Here is a 15,183-nt window from a genome sequence, read left to right as displayed (position 1 = left end):
ACACTAGTGCTACCCATAATACGGTGACATACTTGTACCTTCAAAAAGAAGGGTTTTGACTGGCAAATACAGAGGTCAGATAATAGTAAGTATCTCGATCTCCTCGTTTAAGCCTCTGGTGGTAAATGTATCGAGAGTGAATATCCAATACGTTTTTTGTTGACAAACCTTTTTGAAATGTTCAGCTTGGGAAAAGGTGTCAGATATAGCTTCAATTACCCAAACACGTAAGTCAGAAGAGGATTTGGAGTGGAATTCTGCAAAATGGCATTTGTAGTGAAGTGTTTATATATTTGTGTTTGTAGTAAAGGAAATCTGTACCCAGATCATGCATACTAATATATTTACATATTCTGAACAATCAGTAAAATCACTTGAAAACAAGCACCCATTCATTTCTGTGTATATAATCATTGTGAATAAATTAAATTTCAAAGCAGAAGCACTATAATAGTTGCCAACATTTCAAAATAATTTCTTGCTATGGATCCAGGAAGCCATTGTAGACAGAAAATGTACTTTAACCACCTTCCGCCCGCCATATAGTTCAATGACGGGTGCAAGGTAGTTCTCTCGTTTTGATAGGACGTCATATGACGTCCTTTCATTCTCACCACACATGCGCGGCTCAGGGAGCGCGCAGCACGGCGATCGCCGGTGCGCTGTGTCCCTCGGACACAGCGGATCACGAAAAGAGCCGAAGATGTCAGCTCGGTCATGTGATCAGCTGTGTCCAATCACAGCTGATCACATGTAAACACGGAAATGCCGGTTATCGGCATTTCTCTCCTCTCGAGCTGTCACGCTGTGACGCTGACAGCTCGAGAGGAGAGGAGAGCCGATAATCGGCTTTCCGCGGAGGGGACATGCACACTGATCATCAGGGCACTGATGATCAGTGTGCCCTGATGATCAGTGTGGCCCCAAAAGTGCCACCTGTCAGTGTCCATCAGTGCCAGCAGTCAGTGCTCATCAGTGCCACGTGCCAGTGCCCATCAGTGCCACATCAATGCCAAATATCAGTGCATATCAATGCCACATATCAGTGCCCATCTGAGCTGCCTTTCAATGTCACCCATCAGTGCCAGTCAGTGCCACCTATCAATGCCAATCAGTGCCACCTATCAATGCTGCCAATCAGTGTCACCTATCATGGCCGCCTATCAGTACCAGTCAGTGCCGCCTATCAGTGCCAGTCAGTGCCGCCTAACAGTGCCAGTCAGTGCCGCCTAACAGTGCCAGTCAGTGCCGTCTATCAGTGCCAGTCAGTGCTGCCTATCAGTGCCACCTATCAGTGCCATATATCAGTGTCATGTATCAATGCTGCCTTTCAGTGCCCATCAGTGATGCCTGTCAATGCCCATCAGTGCAACATACCAGTGCCTTCTCATCAGTGCCCATCAGTGCCACCTATCAGTGTCCATCAGTGCAGCCTATCAGTGCCCATCACTGCAGCCTCATTAGCGCACATCAGTGAAGAAGAAAAATCACTTATTTACAAAATTGTATAGCAAAAACTAAGAAAAACCTTTTTTTTCCCAAATTTTTAGTGGTTTTTCGGTTTGTTTAAGAAAAAATAAAATCCCAGAGGTGATTAAATACCACCAAAAGAAAGCTCTATCTGTCTCAAAAAAATGATAAAAATTTTCATATGGGTACAGTGTTGCATGACCGCGCAATTTCCATTCAAAGTGTGACAGCGCTGAAAGCTGGATATTGGCCTGAGCAGGAAGGTGGTGAAAGTGCCCTGTAGGCTAGTGGTTAATTAGGCGTGGGCATTAATTTAAAAAGGAAGTGGTGCTACACTAGGCATATCATAAACTATTATACAATTTCATTTTAAAATACTGTATATACAGAAAAATGTATCATAATAAGGACAGACACACAACCCAGAATGCATTGCTCATTATTAAAAATAATTATGTAGCTAGTACAACTACAATAGTATAACAATGGGACAGACAACCAATTTAAAAGCATTTCCATTAAAGTCTATGAACCACAAAATCACACTGCATCGCACCAAAAAAGCACAGGACCCTTTCCAAGTCGAGATTGCAGCTGCTCTGCATTGATGTTATGTGATGTCATGCATTTCAGTGCGATCTGATTCACAACTGAAATCTCATCAGTGTGAACCAGGGCTTACTCTTTACAGCCTATTTAGGGCTTCTTTGTTACATTGCTGTGTGCTGTGATGGTAGAAGTGCCAATGTGTCATAAATGTGTAGTGCTACCCCTGCAGGAGCCACTTGATAATGCTTGTCCCCAGCGTTTACCTTGACCTTGCAAGACTTCTGTCTTCTGCTAGCAATGGTGAAGCCCATAAACAGTAGTGAATACTGGTAATTCAATGAAGTTAAACAGATAGTGATAGAGTGTTACTACTCAAAGCAAAGGCTTCCTGGTAACTGAGGTGTAAAGGTGTCTGCGTGCAGTGTCTCTAGAGTGATGAAGGAAAAAGATTGGACATCTGCCCTCTCACCAACTCCATCGATAGCGTGGTTTTTTTGGTCTCCTTCTTGCACAGGTTTTGGCTGTTTGCAGGGATGTGCAGAGTTGCAGCCTGATGGCCTGTCAGTGCAGTGTGCAGAGATGTCTGTGTGAAGACTGGATAGTGACATTCCTGATGCAGAGAAGCAGATGCAATCCCGGTGTGGCGATTGGTGTCACCGCTGTGCTGAACCGATTGGCAGAGTCCCGCAGCAGTAGGCCAACAATTTGTATCTGGAAGATAACTCCAGTCCCCCTGTATTCAGTTATGAATCCCGCACCAAGAGAAAGAACCAGTCCTTTGCTGTAGAATATATCTACTCTTTCAGAATCCTTCTGGTTCGCCAGCTCTCTGGTAGTTGTAGTTCAATCAGCGCTCAGAAATTCAGTATGTATAAGACTACAGTCCCAAGAACCTCTGCTGTCAGAGGAACTGGATCCATTCTGCTAGCAGGATGTGATATAGCAGTCCTAGTACTGGGCACTAGGGGGAAAAGGATTAATCATAGTCTCATCTGTAAATGTCCCTGAATGGCATAATGATATAGCAGCACCTGGCTACAAATAAAACATAGCACTGTTTACTTTTTTCTTTCTTTTTCAACTTTATTAAATCTTTATTCACATTGCAATAGCACAGAAAAAGTGCAGCGCATGTCCAACTTTTTTCCGCACACACCACTGTGTTGAATTAAATTCATAGGACTTCTCCCCTCTGTTGGAGAGGCTGTGGACAGATTGATAACATGTACCATCTGTTTTGGTCATGAAAACATTTGGTGGAATTATGCTCTAATATTTTTTTGCCTCATATCAAAAGTAGTAGCTTTTCCTATGTCTCCCTTTCCTGGCTTAGCTGTTTTGAATTTGGGCATTGGTAAAGTGGTGACATCCTTCCTCCTAGTGCCCAGGTATTGCTAGTTCAATTTTGGAAATCTTCTCATCCATTTGATGTATCTGCGATAAGGACTAGCCATTACACATACAAAGTCATGTTTTCTTCCACCAATGGGACTTACTCCCATATTTCTACTGTATGGCAACTAAGGGCAATATGGTATGGGGCTCACTATACAGCTAAAGATAGATACTGATGACAATATTATTGGAATGTCTACTAATACTTGCATGCTTCTCTGTATTCAAAATGATGACATAAGTGATAGCCTGACTCTTGGGGCTTATAACCCCCTTTGTTCTCCTTTTTCATCTATGTTCTTTGTCACTTCCTTGGGACGGTGCATAAAACACTTTAAACAGGTGTGATCTGTCTCTCGTGCTGTTTTGAAGAACAGTGCCATGAAACACGTTGACGGTATTTATATTATTCTGTGAGCATTAAATATTGAATCAATGAAGTATCTATTTCTCAGCTTCACCTTCATATTTGGGCTCCTCTGCTGACACCAGTTTTCACTCCAGGTTGTCTGATCCCCCATTAGGGAGCTCAGCTCAGTAGTAATATGTACAACATAACTTATACAGTGCAGGGGTCAGGAGTATATTGTACAATTTAGTGTGTACAGTGCAGCAGCCAGGAGCATAGTGGGGATCAGTAATATTGTGACTTCTATCGGGCTCTACTTTACAGGTGTGGCCAGGAAAGAGAGGACTTATAGTGCTGGATGTCAACAAACACAGGAGGCTGCAGGCAATATATCACTGTAAGAATGCATCTGTGGAGGGGGAGGGTGGAATCAGTTAGGCCAGTAGAGGTGGCAAATGAAAGGGTGGCTTTAGAACCTGGAGCAAACATATGAATGAATTGATAGAATGGGTGCACAGTGTATTTGAAGAACATCTCACCTCTCTCCCTCTTGCCAGCTTTCACTGCATAATTTCTTGAGCCAGACCAGGATCCAGCATTTCTTCTTAAAGCAGTACTGTGCCAACCCTCACACAAGCACATGAATGATCATTGGGATTTGTATTAGAATGAGCCATATGACTATTCCATGACTTATTCACGTGCAAATCCCACACCTAATTCTAAAGCTGGGTACATGCATTCAGTTTTTTTTCGTTGAACCCAACGGACTGAATGAAAAAAAACTGACATCTTCATACTAACACAAGCAATGTAATTGTAGCAATCTCCCCCATTGTGCTATTGCGTTCAGACAGGGGGACTCCCCCTGGCTAGAACACACTGATCAGCGCTAGCAGCCATTGGCCATTGGCCATTGGCTGCTAGCACTGATTCAGATGCTAGGTTTCCAGCATGCCTGTTCAACAGAAGCCAGTCATGACTCATGAGATTGGCTTCTGTAGGACAGAGAGCTGTACACACGGGATGAAAGTCGGCCGGTTCCTACCAAACTGACCGTTTGCAGACAGTTTTCGGCCCATGTGTACCCAGCTTTAGGACACAGCTTGGGCCACAGTCATGGAGGGACAACTGAACAGACAGCAAACCCTGGACAGTTGTCAAGTATGCACTGCATCTTTGTATGAAGACCAGAACTTGCCAGCCAGCACTCTAATATAAACAACCAGCAGGTGTTTTTAAGCTGTTGAAAACAGACTGAAAGCTGACACTAGTGTCTGTTGTGTTCTCTGAGGATCTTTGAGAAAGAATAACTTTAAATAAGTGCTTGTTCACACCATGATGATCTGTTTAGGCATGTGGGATGGTGTCAAATGTGTATGAGTAATACCATGCATTTTATAATGCAAGGCACTACTTTTTTTTAGTATCTTGAAATGTTAAAATAACATTTTATTTCTTTGTACTGCAATGGAGCTGTGGTGTGGCACTCAGTGGTGATTTTAGTTGTATAAAAATGCAGCATATTTTCATTTTTACACAACACGCTGCTATCCACCTCAAGGCAATGATTTTTTTTCTTAATATTTTATTAATTTTAAAATTTCAACAAAAACTTCAAACCACAACAAAGATTGTCATAACAATATATAGAAAAATACATTTCCCTATTAAACATTTCCCCAAAAGAGCCCACCTCCCTCCCATCTCTCCCCTCCGCCCCCCACCCCTGTTTCTTTTCCCTTAGCTGCTCATTCCTCCACGTTTCTGAGTGTCCTCAGAATTCCCTTCTCCTCCTTCCTATATTTACTTTCTTCTTTTACTTATACCAGTCCTCTCATCTCCTCTTTCTCTATGTCTCCCATTTCGACATTTATTTGATCTCTTAAACACATCCGTTTTTTTCCACCTTTCTCTGAACCTCTCCATTTTATCTTCTTCTATGTGATAGAGTTCCTCCACTCTATACATACTGTATATTCCACCTTACCTATCCAGTTTTTGGTATCTCTTGTTCCTAAGGCAGTGTTATGGTGTGAACAGGGCAAATTGAAAATATATATTTTCTGTCTACCCTTGCAGTAACCTGCGTCACATGCACACGCACATGTTATGAACAAGTCCTAAAAGCAGTGAGAGAGGTTAGGTATGGCTTGTTTTAAAGCTCTTTTACTGGTATATGTAAATAGTTTAATCACCACAGTCTAGACACAGGTACACTTTATTGTAAATATGTTAAGACTGAATCTTGATCCCTATGAGTAATTCGGATATGACGAAACGCGTCAGTGCGGGACTGTGCGGCAACTGGAAGTGACATGAGCGGAACCGGAAATGACACGGACAGGAACTTGGCGGTGGTGAGAGCACTGCAGAGTTTTTCATAGCTTATTTGTATGTTTTCTTTATCTGCAACATCTTTGGGCTTGATTATTATGTATAGCTTGTAAGTGGTTATCTATTTAAGCGAATAAAGGAGCTGTTTTGTACTGCACCATTGGGGTTCTTTTGTGCTTTGTCTTTTTGCATGACCATCTGAGAGACGATTAAAAAGGAGGAAGGAGATTAGCTGTACATCATTCTAAGCACCTTTATACCAATTATCAATCAATCTATGCTATGGCATCTGTGTATCTTGAAAAGAGGGATATCTTGGTGAATCAGAGGAGGTGATTGTCATTGAGTGGGAGTTGATCATCTTCTCTTTGGATAAACATCTTTAAGCGATTTAGCCAACCATGAGAATGGGAGGCATAGCTTTGTGGTGAGTGCACACCCGAAAGGGGGACACTATATATTTTGCACACATGATTTCTCTTGGAGGATTTGAAGATTTATGGGTTTATTAAGGACTTTCTTGGACTTTTTCACTACATGAGTTTCACTTTGAGATTTATGTTTATGCAATCTTTCACTACTGAATCACTTTGATGTTTTTTTATTTATACTGATTTATTAGAAATTGCAGCAATAGAATATTGAATTATTATTTATTCATTTATTTTATCATGCATTTTAGCACAGTTTTCTGTTTCTTTGTATAAGACTGAATCTTGGCCTAGTGTGAAGAATATTATGCTAGAAAGAGTTTGAAAGTACTACCTATCTGCTGTCACCTAGTGGTTACTCTTTTAAGTACTGCCAAGCAATAACAACAATATTTGTCAAAGGTTCTGCATTACTAAATATTGTAAAGCAATAATAAATCATCACTAAAATGAAAACTAGCCAGTCATGTTTGTTTTTAGTTTAGGAAAGGTTACATTTCTGCTCACTGCTGCAACAGCTAAAATGAATGAAATGTGAACAGAAATAGTACCTTTGCGTGATATTCAGCTTACCAGTCTCTACAAAACGAAATATGTGCGCATACAGTTGGTGTCATTCATTTACCAGATTACAGGACTCTGCAAACTTAAAGTAACCACAAGAGCACTTGGATCTGAGCTAATCCAGTAATTATTATTCATAAAGTATGTAGCCCTCTTTTGGAGAGTTATGAAAAATGGCCCTCCCCAAAGAAGATATTATACTTTAACCTGTAGGTAAATAAAAGGACCACAACCTTTGCTAAGTGGAAGAGTGGATTTGATATTAAAGTTGGCCGTGTCTCCACCCAGGATAGGTCTTCTGTGAACAGAGGGGATTTCCTTCCTGGAAAATGAACCAGTAATCTAATCAGAATAATTAAGAGAAGAGGAATTAGTGCACCCTGCATATAACATTAACCATAAGTATAAGGATGGGCACCAGTATGGTAATAATACAAGCTTTATATTAGAAAAGGTTAATAACAGTATGTACATCCTCTATGCCAGCCTTTTTCAAGCAGGATGCCCAGCACTCTGGGGTGCCTTGAGGTTTCTTCAGGGGTGCCTTGGAAAATGTCTAAAAATTGCTCAAAACTTGTATACAAGCCAGTGGGTAGAACAAGCCTGCGTTTTAGTTAAACAAAGCCACAGGTTTTCAATGTGCACCATTACAACCTTCTAGCCGCTGGGGTCCTGACAACCAATGATAAGGAGGATGTCGGTTGCCTGCACATCATCTTTGTTTGACCCTCCTCTGCCCCTCTCTGTCAGTGCTGGGGTCGCCATAGCTCAGTGATGGAGAAAAACTGAGGGAGAAGAGAAACAATGGAATACTAGTACCAGTGTGCAAAAGTGTATTTGCTTTGGAAGAATACATCGCCTCTAACATTGGGTGTCCTACATGTGTGGATGTTGCTGCGTTATAAAAAACTATTAGAATAGTTTTTTATATTTTACAATGGGGCACCTGAAGAATGTCCAAAATTTTAAAGGGTGCCTCAGGACTGTCTATAATTTTAGAGGGTGCCTTGAAATTGTCCATAATTTAAAGGGTGCCTTGAGTGAAAAAAGGTTGAGAAACACTGCACTATACAAACAGGTGTCAGCAAAGGGCCCAACATAAATTTCTAGTGGAATAGTGCACATATACCCAGGAATATATAATTATTAATAGAGATAACTCCAGACGAATCTTACAGCAAAGTTCAGTTGCAGGGGCCCCTGATGATGATTACAATGTGGGGTGGCACTGGAACTCAGTCACTTATATAATCTGTCTCTTAGCCTCTAGTAGCTTCTAATCTGCAATGTATCCAAACCTCTAACTACCAGAAGTGGCCATCAGATACCTAACATGGCTGTAGCCTATGCTGGTTATCGAGCCATAAGGGACAGGGTTAACTAGAATAACAGAAGCTGCATATAAACTCTATGACAAAAAACAGGTTCACTTACTAATTTACCAGAAAGTGACCTCTACTGGTCAGAGTGCTGTTCAAAACAAAGGTGTGTGAAGACAAAGGTCTGGCACGTCTGCCAATACTCTCTATGGTCACAGCTGTTTGCATGAAAAAGTGTGTATGCGTGTGCACTGTCGCAACTCCTGCATTCCATCATCCTAGGCGACTTCAATATCCCGATCAACGCCAACAGCCCGGCTACTTCCCAACTCCTCCTTCTAACCTCCTCCTTCACGCTCACACAGCACACTCAGTTCTCCACCCACTCCAAGGGAAACACCCTGGACCTCGTTTTCTCCCACCTCTGCACCCCCCACGACTTCACTAACACCCCCTTCCCCCTCTCTGACCACCACCTCCTAACACCCCCTCCCTCAACTCCCCCCCCCCCAAAGCGTCTAACCATCACCCGCAACCTCCGCAATCTGAACCTGACCCATCTCCACCCAGCAGCTGACCGTCTATATGACAGCATCCTCCCTCTGTCATGCCCTGACCTGGCCACTACCGCATACAATGACTCACTGTCAGCTGCCCTTGACTTCCTGGCACCCCTAACCACAGGTAGCATTAGACCCCGATCGCTTCAACCCTGGCAAAATGACCACACGAAATGCCTCAAACGACGCAGTCGCGCGCTGGAGCGCTTATGGCGCAAAACCAGATCCCCTCCCGCGTTCTCCCTCTATAAAGCCGCCTACCTCGCCTACACCACTTCCCTCCATGCCGCCAAGCAAGCCTATTTCATAACCCTTATCCGCACCCTCTCCACCTGTCCTCGTCGGCTCTTCTCCACTTTCAAATCCCTGCTCTCTCCCCCCCCACCCCCACCCAGCACCTCACTCACCACCCACGAGATTGCCACTCACTTCCAAAACAAGATTGACACAATCCGTAATGACATTGCCAACTCACAATACACCTCTCCACCCAGCCTCCCGCCCTCCTTCAACCCCTCAACCCTCCCCTCCCCTAGTCGTACTACCCCCCACTATACCTAACGCCCCGCACATCATCACCCCCCCACCACTCCACTCCTTCAGCCCAACTACCCCCGAGGAGGTCTCTAAGGTCTTCACTGAAGCCTGCCCCCTGGACCCTATCCCCTCACAGCTCCTCCAGTCACCCCCCCTCCATCATTCGCTCCCTCACCCACATCTTCAATCTCTCCACCTGCACCTTCCCCTCCCCTCTAAAGCACGCACACATCACCCCCATACTCAAAAAACCCTCCCTTGACCCCACTAACCTTAACAACCTTAGACCCATCTCCTTGTTGTCCTTCACTTCCAAGCTCCTTGAGCGCCTGGTCTACAATCGCCTAAGCGCCCACGTCACTGATAACAACCTCCTTGACCCCCTACAGTCTGGCTTCCGCCCCCTGCACTCCACCAAAACCGCCCTAGTTAAAATCGCCAATGACCTGCTAACTGCCAAAGCCAATGGCCACTATTCTATCCTCCTGCTCCTCGACCTCTCCACGGCCTTCGGCACTGTTGACCACCCTCTCCTCCTTGCCAAACTGCACTCCCTTGGCATCAAGGACGCTGCTCTCTCCTGGTTCACCTCCTACCTTTCCCAACTCTCCTTCAGCGTCACCTACAACACTGCCACCTCCCCCTCCCTCCCCCTCTCTGTCGGGGTCCCCCAAGGCTCTGTCCTCGGGCCCCTACTCTTCTCCATCTATACCTCCTCCCTTGGCAAACTTATTCACTCCCACGGCTTCAATTACCACCTCTATGCCGACGACACCCTAATTTACCTCTCCATCCCCCACCTCACCCCCTCACTCTCTGCCTGCATCACCCACCTCCTAAACGACATATCAGACTGGATGTCGCTCCATTTCCTCAAACGTAACCTATCCAAAACCGAGCTCCTGGTCTTCCCCCCATCCTGTGTCCCCCCCCCATGCTCTCCATCACTACTAACAACGCCACCATCTCTCCCACCCCACACGCCAAAGTCCTGGGTGTCACCCTGGACTCCCACCTCTCCTTCCTACCCCACATCCTACTGCTATCTAGATCTTGCAGGCTCCACCTCCGCAACATCTCCAAGATACGCACATTCCTCACCCCAGACACCACCAAAACAACTCGTACACTCCCTCATCATCTCACGCCTGGACTATTGCAACTCTCACTGGCTTACCCAAATGAACGCTATCCCCACTCCAGTCGATCCTAAACTCAGCGGCCAGACTCATCCACCTCACCAAGCACTCCACATCTGCCTCCCCCCTCTGCCAATCCCTTCATTGGCTCCCGATTGCCCAACGAATCAAGTTCAAGCTGCTAACCCTGACCTACAAGGCCATTCACAATGCCGCCCCGAACTACATAACTGACCTGATACCCAGATACTACCCTACCCGTGCCCTCCGCTCCTCACAAGACCTCCTACTCTCTAGCTCCCTGGTCTCCTCCTCCCACGCCCGATTGCAGGACTTCTCCAGGACTTCCCCCATCCCCTGGAACTCCCTACCCCAATCCATCAGACTGTCACCTACACTCCTCACCTTCAGGCGCACCCTGAAAACCCTCCTCTTCAGGGAAGCCTACCCCAACCTCACCTAACACCCGACCTCACCTAACAACTAACCTCCTCCACTCCACCCACCACTCCATCCCCCACAGCCATCTCCTCCTGTGCCACCTTCCCCTCCCTCCAAGATTGTAAGCTCGAAAGAGCAGGGCCCTCGAACCCCTTGTGTAGTGTATTGTTACTGTCTTGTCTCTTGTTATGTCCCCCTTGCTACTGTACAGCGCTGAGCATACCCTTTGGCGCTATATAAATACCGCATAATAATAATAATAATAATAATTCCCAATTTCAGAATTTGCCCTATTTAGGGAAGAAAGCAGAGACAGAGGATTGCTGAATGATCTGTACTCATGCTCCTTGTTCCTATGTATACCTTGTTCTCTTGATTTCTCATTACCAACCTGGCCTGTCTCTGGACTTCCCTGCTGCCTGTCTTCTCATTTGACCTCAGCTTCTGTAAAGGGCTCTACCTTTTCTGACCACCCATGTATGACTCTGACTTGCCTCCTGACCATTCTCCTGCCTGCTCCTCCTAACTCTTGTGAATGACAACACTCCTGCCTTGCTGTCTGCTTGATTCTCTGAGTGTGACCCCGGCTCAGACCTTACTACATCTTTCCAGTCTTGCCCTGCCAATCTGACCTTGCTCCTTCCACTTGCTGGCACACTGGTCCTGTTCTGCCACAGAAGTTCCCTGTGAACCTGACCATCTTTCTGAGTACCAACTAGCTGGACACTTCTTGAAGCAGTTCCCAACTAATCCACCTAAACAGCACCTGTGCTTCTTTGAGCCTTGCACTCCCCTCCCTGTCCTCACCTTCAGGGGTGCTTGGAGCTCAGCCTCAAGGGAAGCCCTTTGGTTACTTCGGTCTCCAACCACATATGTAATAACTACACAGATACAGTAGCACAGACCTAGCTATCTGGCACTGTGCATGTGAATTAATAACAATATGACAGAATGTGTCTGTCATAAGGATTCAGAAACATGCTCAAGAAGCTATGGGTAGCAGCAGTTAGGGCTCGTTTACACGTGTTTCAAAATGTGGTATTGGACACTCTTTTTTAAAGTACTCTGAATGCCAATCAAAGCACCTGTCACTAAATAAAATGGTAAGCTTACAGTCCTGTTTCCGCATTTGCTTTGTGTTGATTTGCTTCAAAAAGTATACCCCATGTCGCTTTCTTGGTGCTTCAAAGCATCTCCAAAGCCTCCATAGAAGTCTATGACAAAGCTCGCTTACAGCACCTGCAGCTTTTGAGAGGCTTTAGCTTTGATTTTTTTGGAGATATTGCAGGTATGAGACATCTCAGGATGCACTGGAAAACCAACAAGCAAACCAGAAAGGCATCATCAGCAGTCACTTCCGGTTCATGTGCATATTTTCTGGAAGTGTCTGGTGCAGACGTCACATCTGGTGTGCAGCAAGGAGAAGCAGGAAGGTGAGCATGGTCTGGACCAGTGCAGAGCTACTAGCAGACAGCACACAACATAGGTACCCAGTAGCAGAAAGTAAGCTGGGACCGGAGAGAGAGGACTGAAAAGATCAGTAGAGCTTGGGGACCGGAGCAGGATGTCACACTTGGTGCGAAATGTGAGAGCACTATAGCAGGAGGTGAGCAGGGATCAGAGAGAGAAGAGGATCATAAAACCATAGAGATGGGGGTTACAACTGAGTGAGGGATCAGCAGATCTGATTGCCAGTTGCTGACCCGACTTACCTGACTTTGTACCAGTCCAGAGTTTCTGTGCCCTGGAAATAACCAATATGCAATCTCTCAGATGACACTCTAGCCTACACACCAGCCTATGCGCTAGCCTGCCACCTGTCTGCTGACCCTGTTGTTTTTCTCTCTCTGCTATGGTGTTCCTGGCTAATATTCCTGTGACCACACTTCTGTCCAACATCACTTGATGGGAAGCTACTCAGTGTTGACTGGTTCAGATATACCTGTCTATCTGTACCAGCATCTGGCAAGAACTACAAGGCACTTGTGTCACTCTGTGCTCTTGTCCCACCTGTTTGCTTTTCCAAGGGAGCTGGTGGTTCATGATGGTGTATGTCCCTTTAGTTCTGTGAGTTGAATTCTAGCCAATCACAGTTGTCAGAATTAAATTTATAGGTGCTTCTTCGATCCAATGTTAACACTATTACATGGGCCACTGATCCCCAAAACACTCATAATCCTATAAAAGAAAAAGTGATAGATTCACTTTTTCACTCCATACAGCGGTTGAAACATTGTATCTATTTGTTTCCATAAATGGATCCATTTATGGAAACAAATAGATACAATGTTTCAACCGCTGTATGGAGGGAATGTCACAGAACTGTCAGAAATAGCCTATTTCTGACAGTTCTGTGACATTCACTCCATACAGCGGTTGAAACATTGTATCTATTTGTTTCCATAAATGGATCCATTTATGGAAACAAATAGATACAATGTTTCAACCGCTGTATGGAGTGAATGTCACAGAACTGTCAGAAATAGCGGAGCTCTGCAGATACACTTAGCGGAACTCTGCAGATACACTTTTTGCCGGCTTGGAATTATTCTTATTTTCATCCTACTTCTTCTTCTTCTTCTTCTTCTTCATCCTCATCCTCTTCTTCTTCTTCTGAGGATGAGGATGAGGATGAAGAAGAAGAAGAAGAAGTAGGATGAAAATAAGATTAATTCCAAGCCGGCAAAAAGTGTATCTGCAGAGCTCCTCTAAGTGTATCTGCAGAATAGAGGAGCTCTGCAGATACACTTTTTGCCGGCTTGGAATTATTCTTATTTTCATCCTACTTCTTCTTCTTCATCCTCATCCTCAGAAGAAGAAGAAGAGGATGAGGATGAGGATGAAGAGGAAGAAGAAGAAGAAGAAGAAGTAGGATGAAAATAAGAATAATTCCAAGCCGGCAAAAAGTGTATCTGCAGAGCTCCTCTATTCTGCAGATACACTTAGAGGAGCTCTGCAGATACACTTTTTGCCGGCTTGGAATTATTCTTATTTTCATCCTACTTCTTCTTCTTATTATTCTTCATCCTCATCCTCTTCTTCTTCTTCTGAGGATGAGGATGAGGATGATGAAGAAGAAGAAGAAGTAGGATGAAAATAAGATTAATTCCAAGCCGGCAAAAAGTGTATCTGCAGAGCTCCTCTAAGTGTATCTGCAGAATAGAGGAGCTCTGCAGATACACTTTTTGCCGGCTTGGAATTATTCTTATTTTCATCCTACTTCTTCTTCTTCTTCTTCTTCATCCTCATCCTCAGAAGAAGAAGAAGAGGATGAGGATGAGGATGAAGAGGAAGAAGAAGAAAAAGAAGAAGTAGGATGAAAATAAGAATAATTCCAAGCCGGCAAAAAGTGTATCTGCAGAGCTCCTCTATTCTGCAGATACACTTAGAGGAGCTCTGCAGATCCAAGCCGGCAAAAAGTGTATCTGCAGAGCTCCTCTAAGTGTATCTGCAGAATAGAGGAGCTCTGCAGATACACTTTTTGCCGGCTTGGAATTATTCTTATTTTCATCCTACTTCTTCTTCTTCTTCCTCTTCATCCTCATCCTCATCCTCTTCTTCTTCTTCTGAGGATGAGGATGAAGAAGAAGAAGAAGAAGAAGTAGGATGAAAATAAGAATAATTCCAAGCCGGCAAAAAGTGTATCTGCAGAGCTCCTCTATTCTGCAGATACACTTAGAGGAGCTCTGCAGATACACTTTTTGCCGGCTTGGAATTAATCTTATTTTCATCCTACTTCTTCTTCTTCTTCTTCTTCTTCTTCTTCATCCTCATCCTCATCCTCAGAAGAAGAAGAAGAGGATGAGGATGAAGAATAAGAAGAAGAAGAAGTAGGATGAAAATAAGAATAATTCCAAGCCGGCAAAAAGTGTATCTGCAGAGCTCCTCTAAGTGTATCTGCAGAATAGAGGAGCTCTGCAGATACACTTTTTGCCGGCTTGGAATTATTCTTATTTTCATCCTACTTCTTCTTCTTCTTCTTCCTCTTCATCCTCATCCTCATCCTCATCCTCTTCTTCTTCTTCTGAGGATGAGGATGAAGAAGAAGAAGAAGAAGAAGTAGGATGAAAATAGGAATAATTCCAAGCCGGC

Source organism: Staurois parvus, unplaced genomic scaffold (assembly GCF_062004578.1).
Source record: "Staurois parvus isolate SC_StPar_1 unplaced genomic scaffold, SC_StPar_1.0 ptg000062l, whole genome shotgun sequence".
Classification (NCBI taxonomy): domain Eukaryota; kingdom Metazoa; phylum Chordata; class Amphibia; order Anura; family Ranidae; genus Staurois; species Staurois parvus.
The sequence above is the reverse complement of the archived record's forward strand: the minus strand, read 5'-3'. Positions refer to the sequence as shown.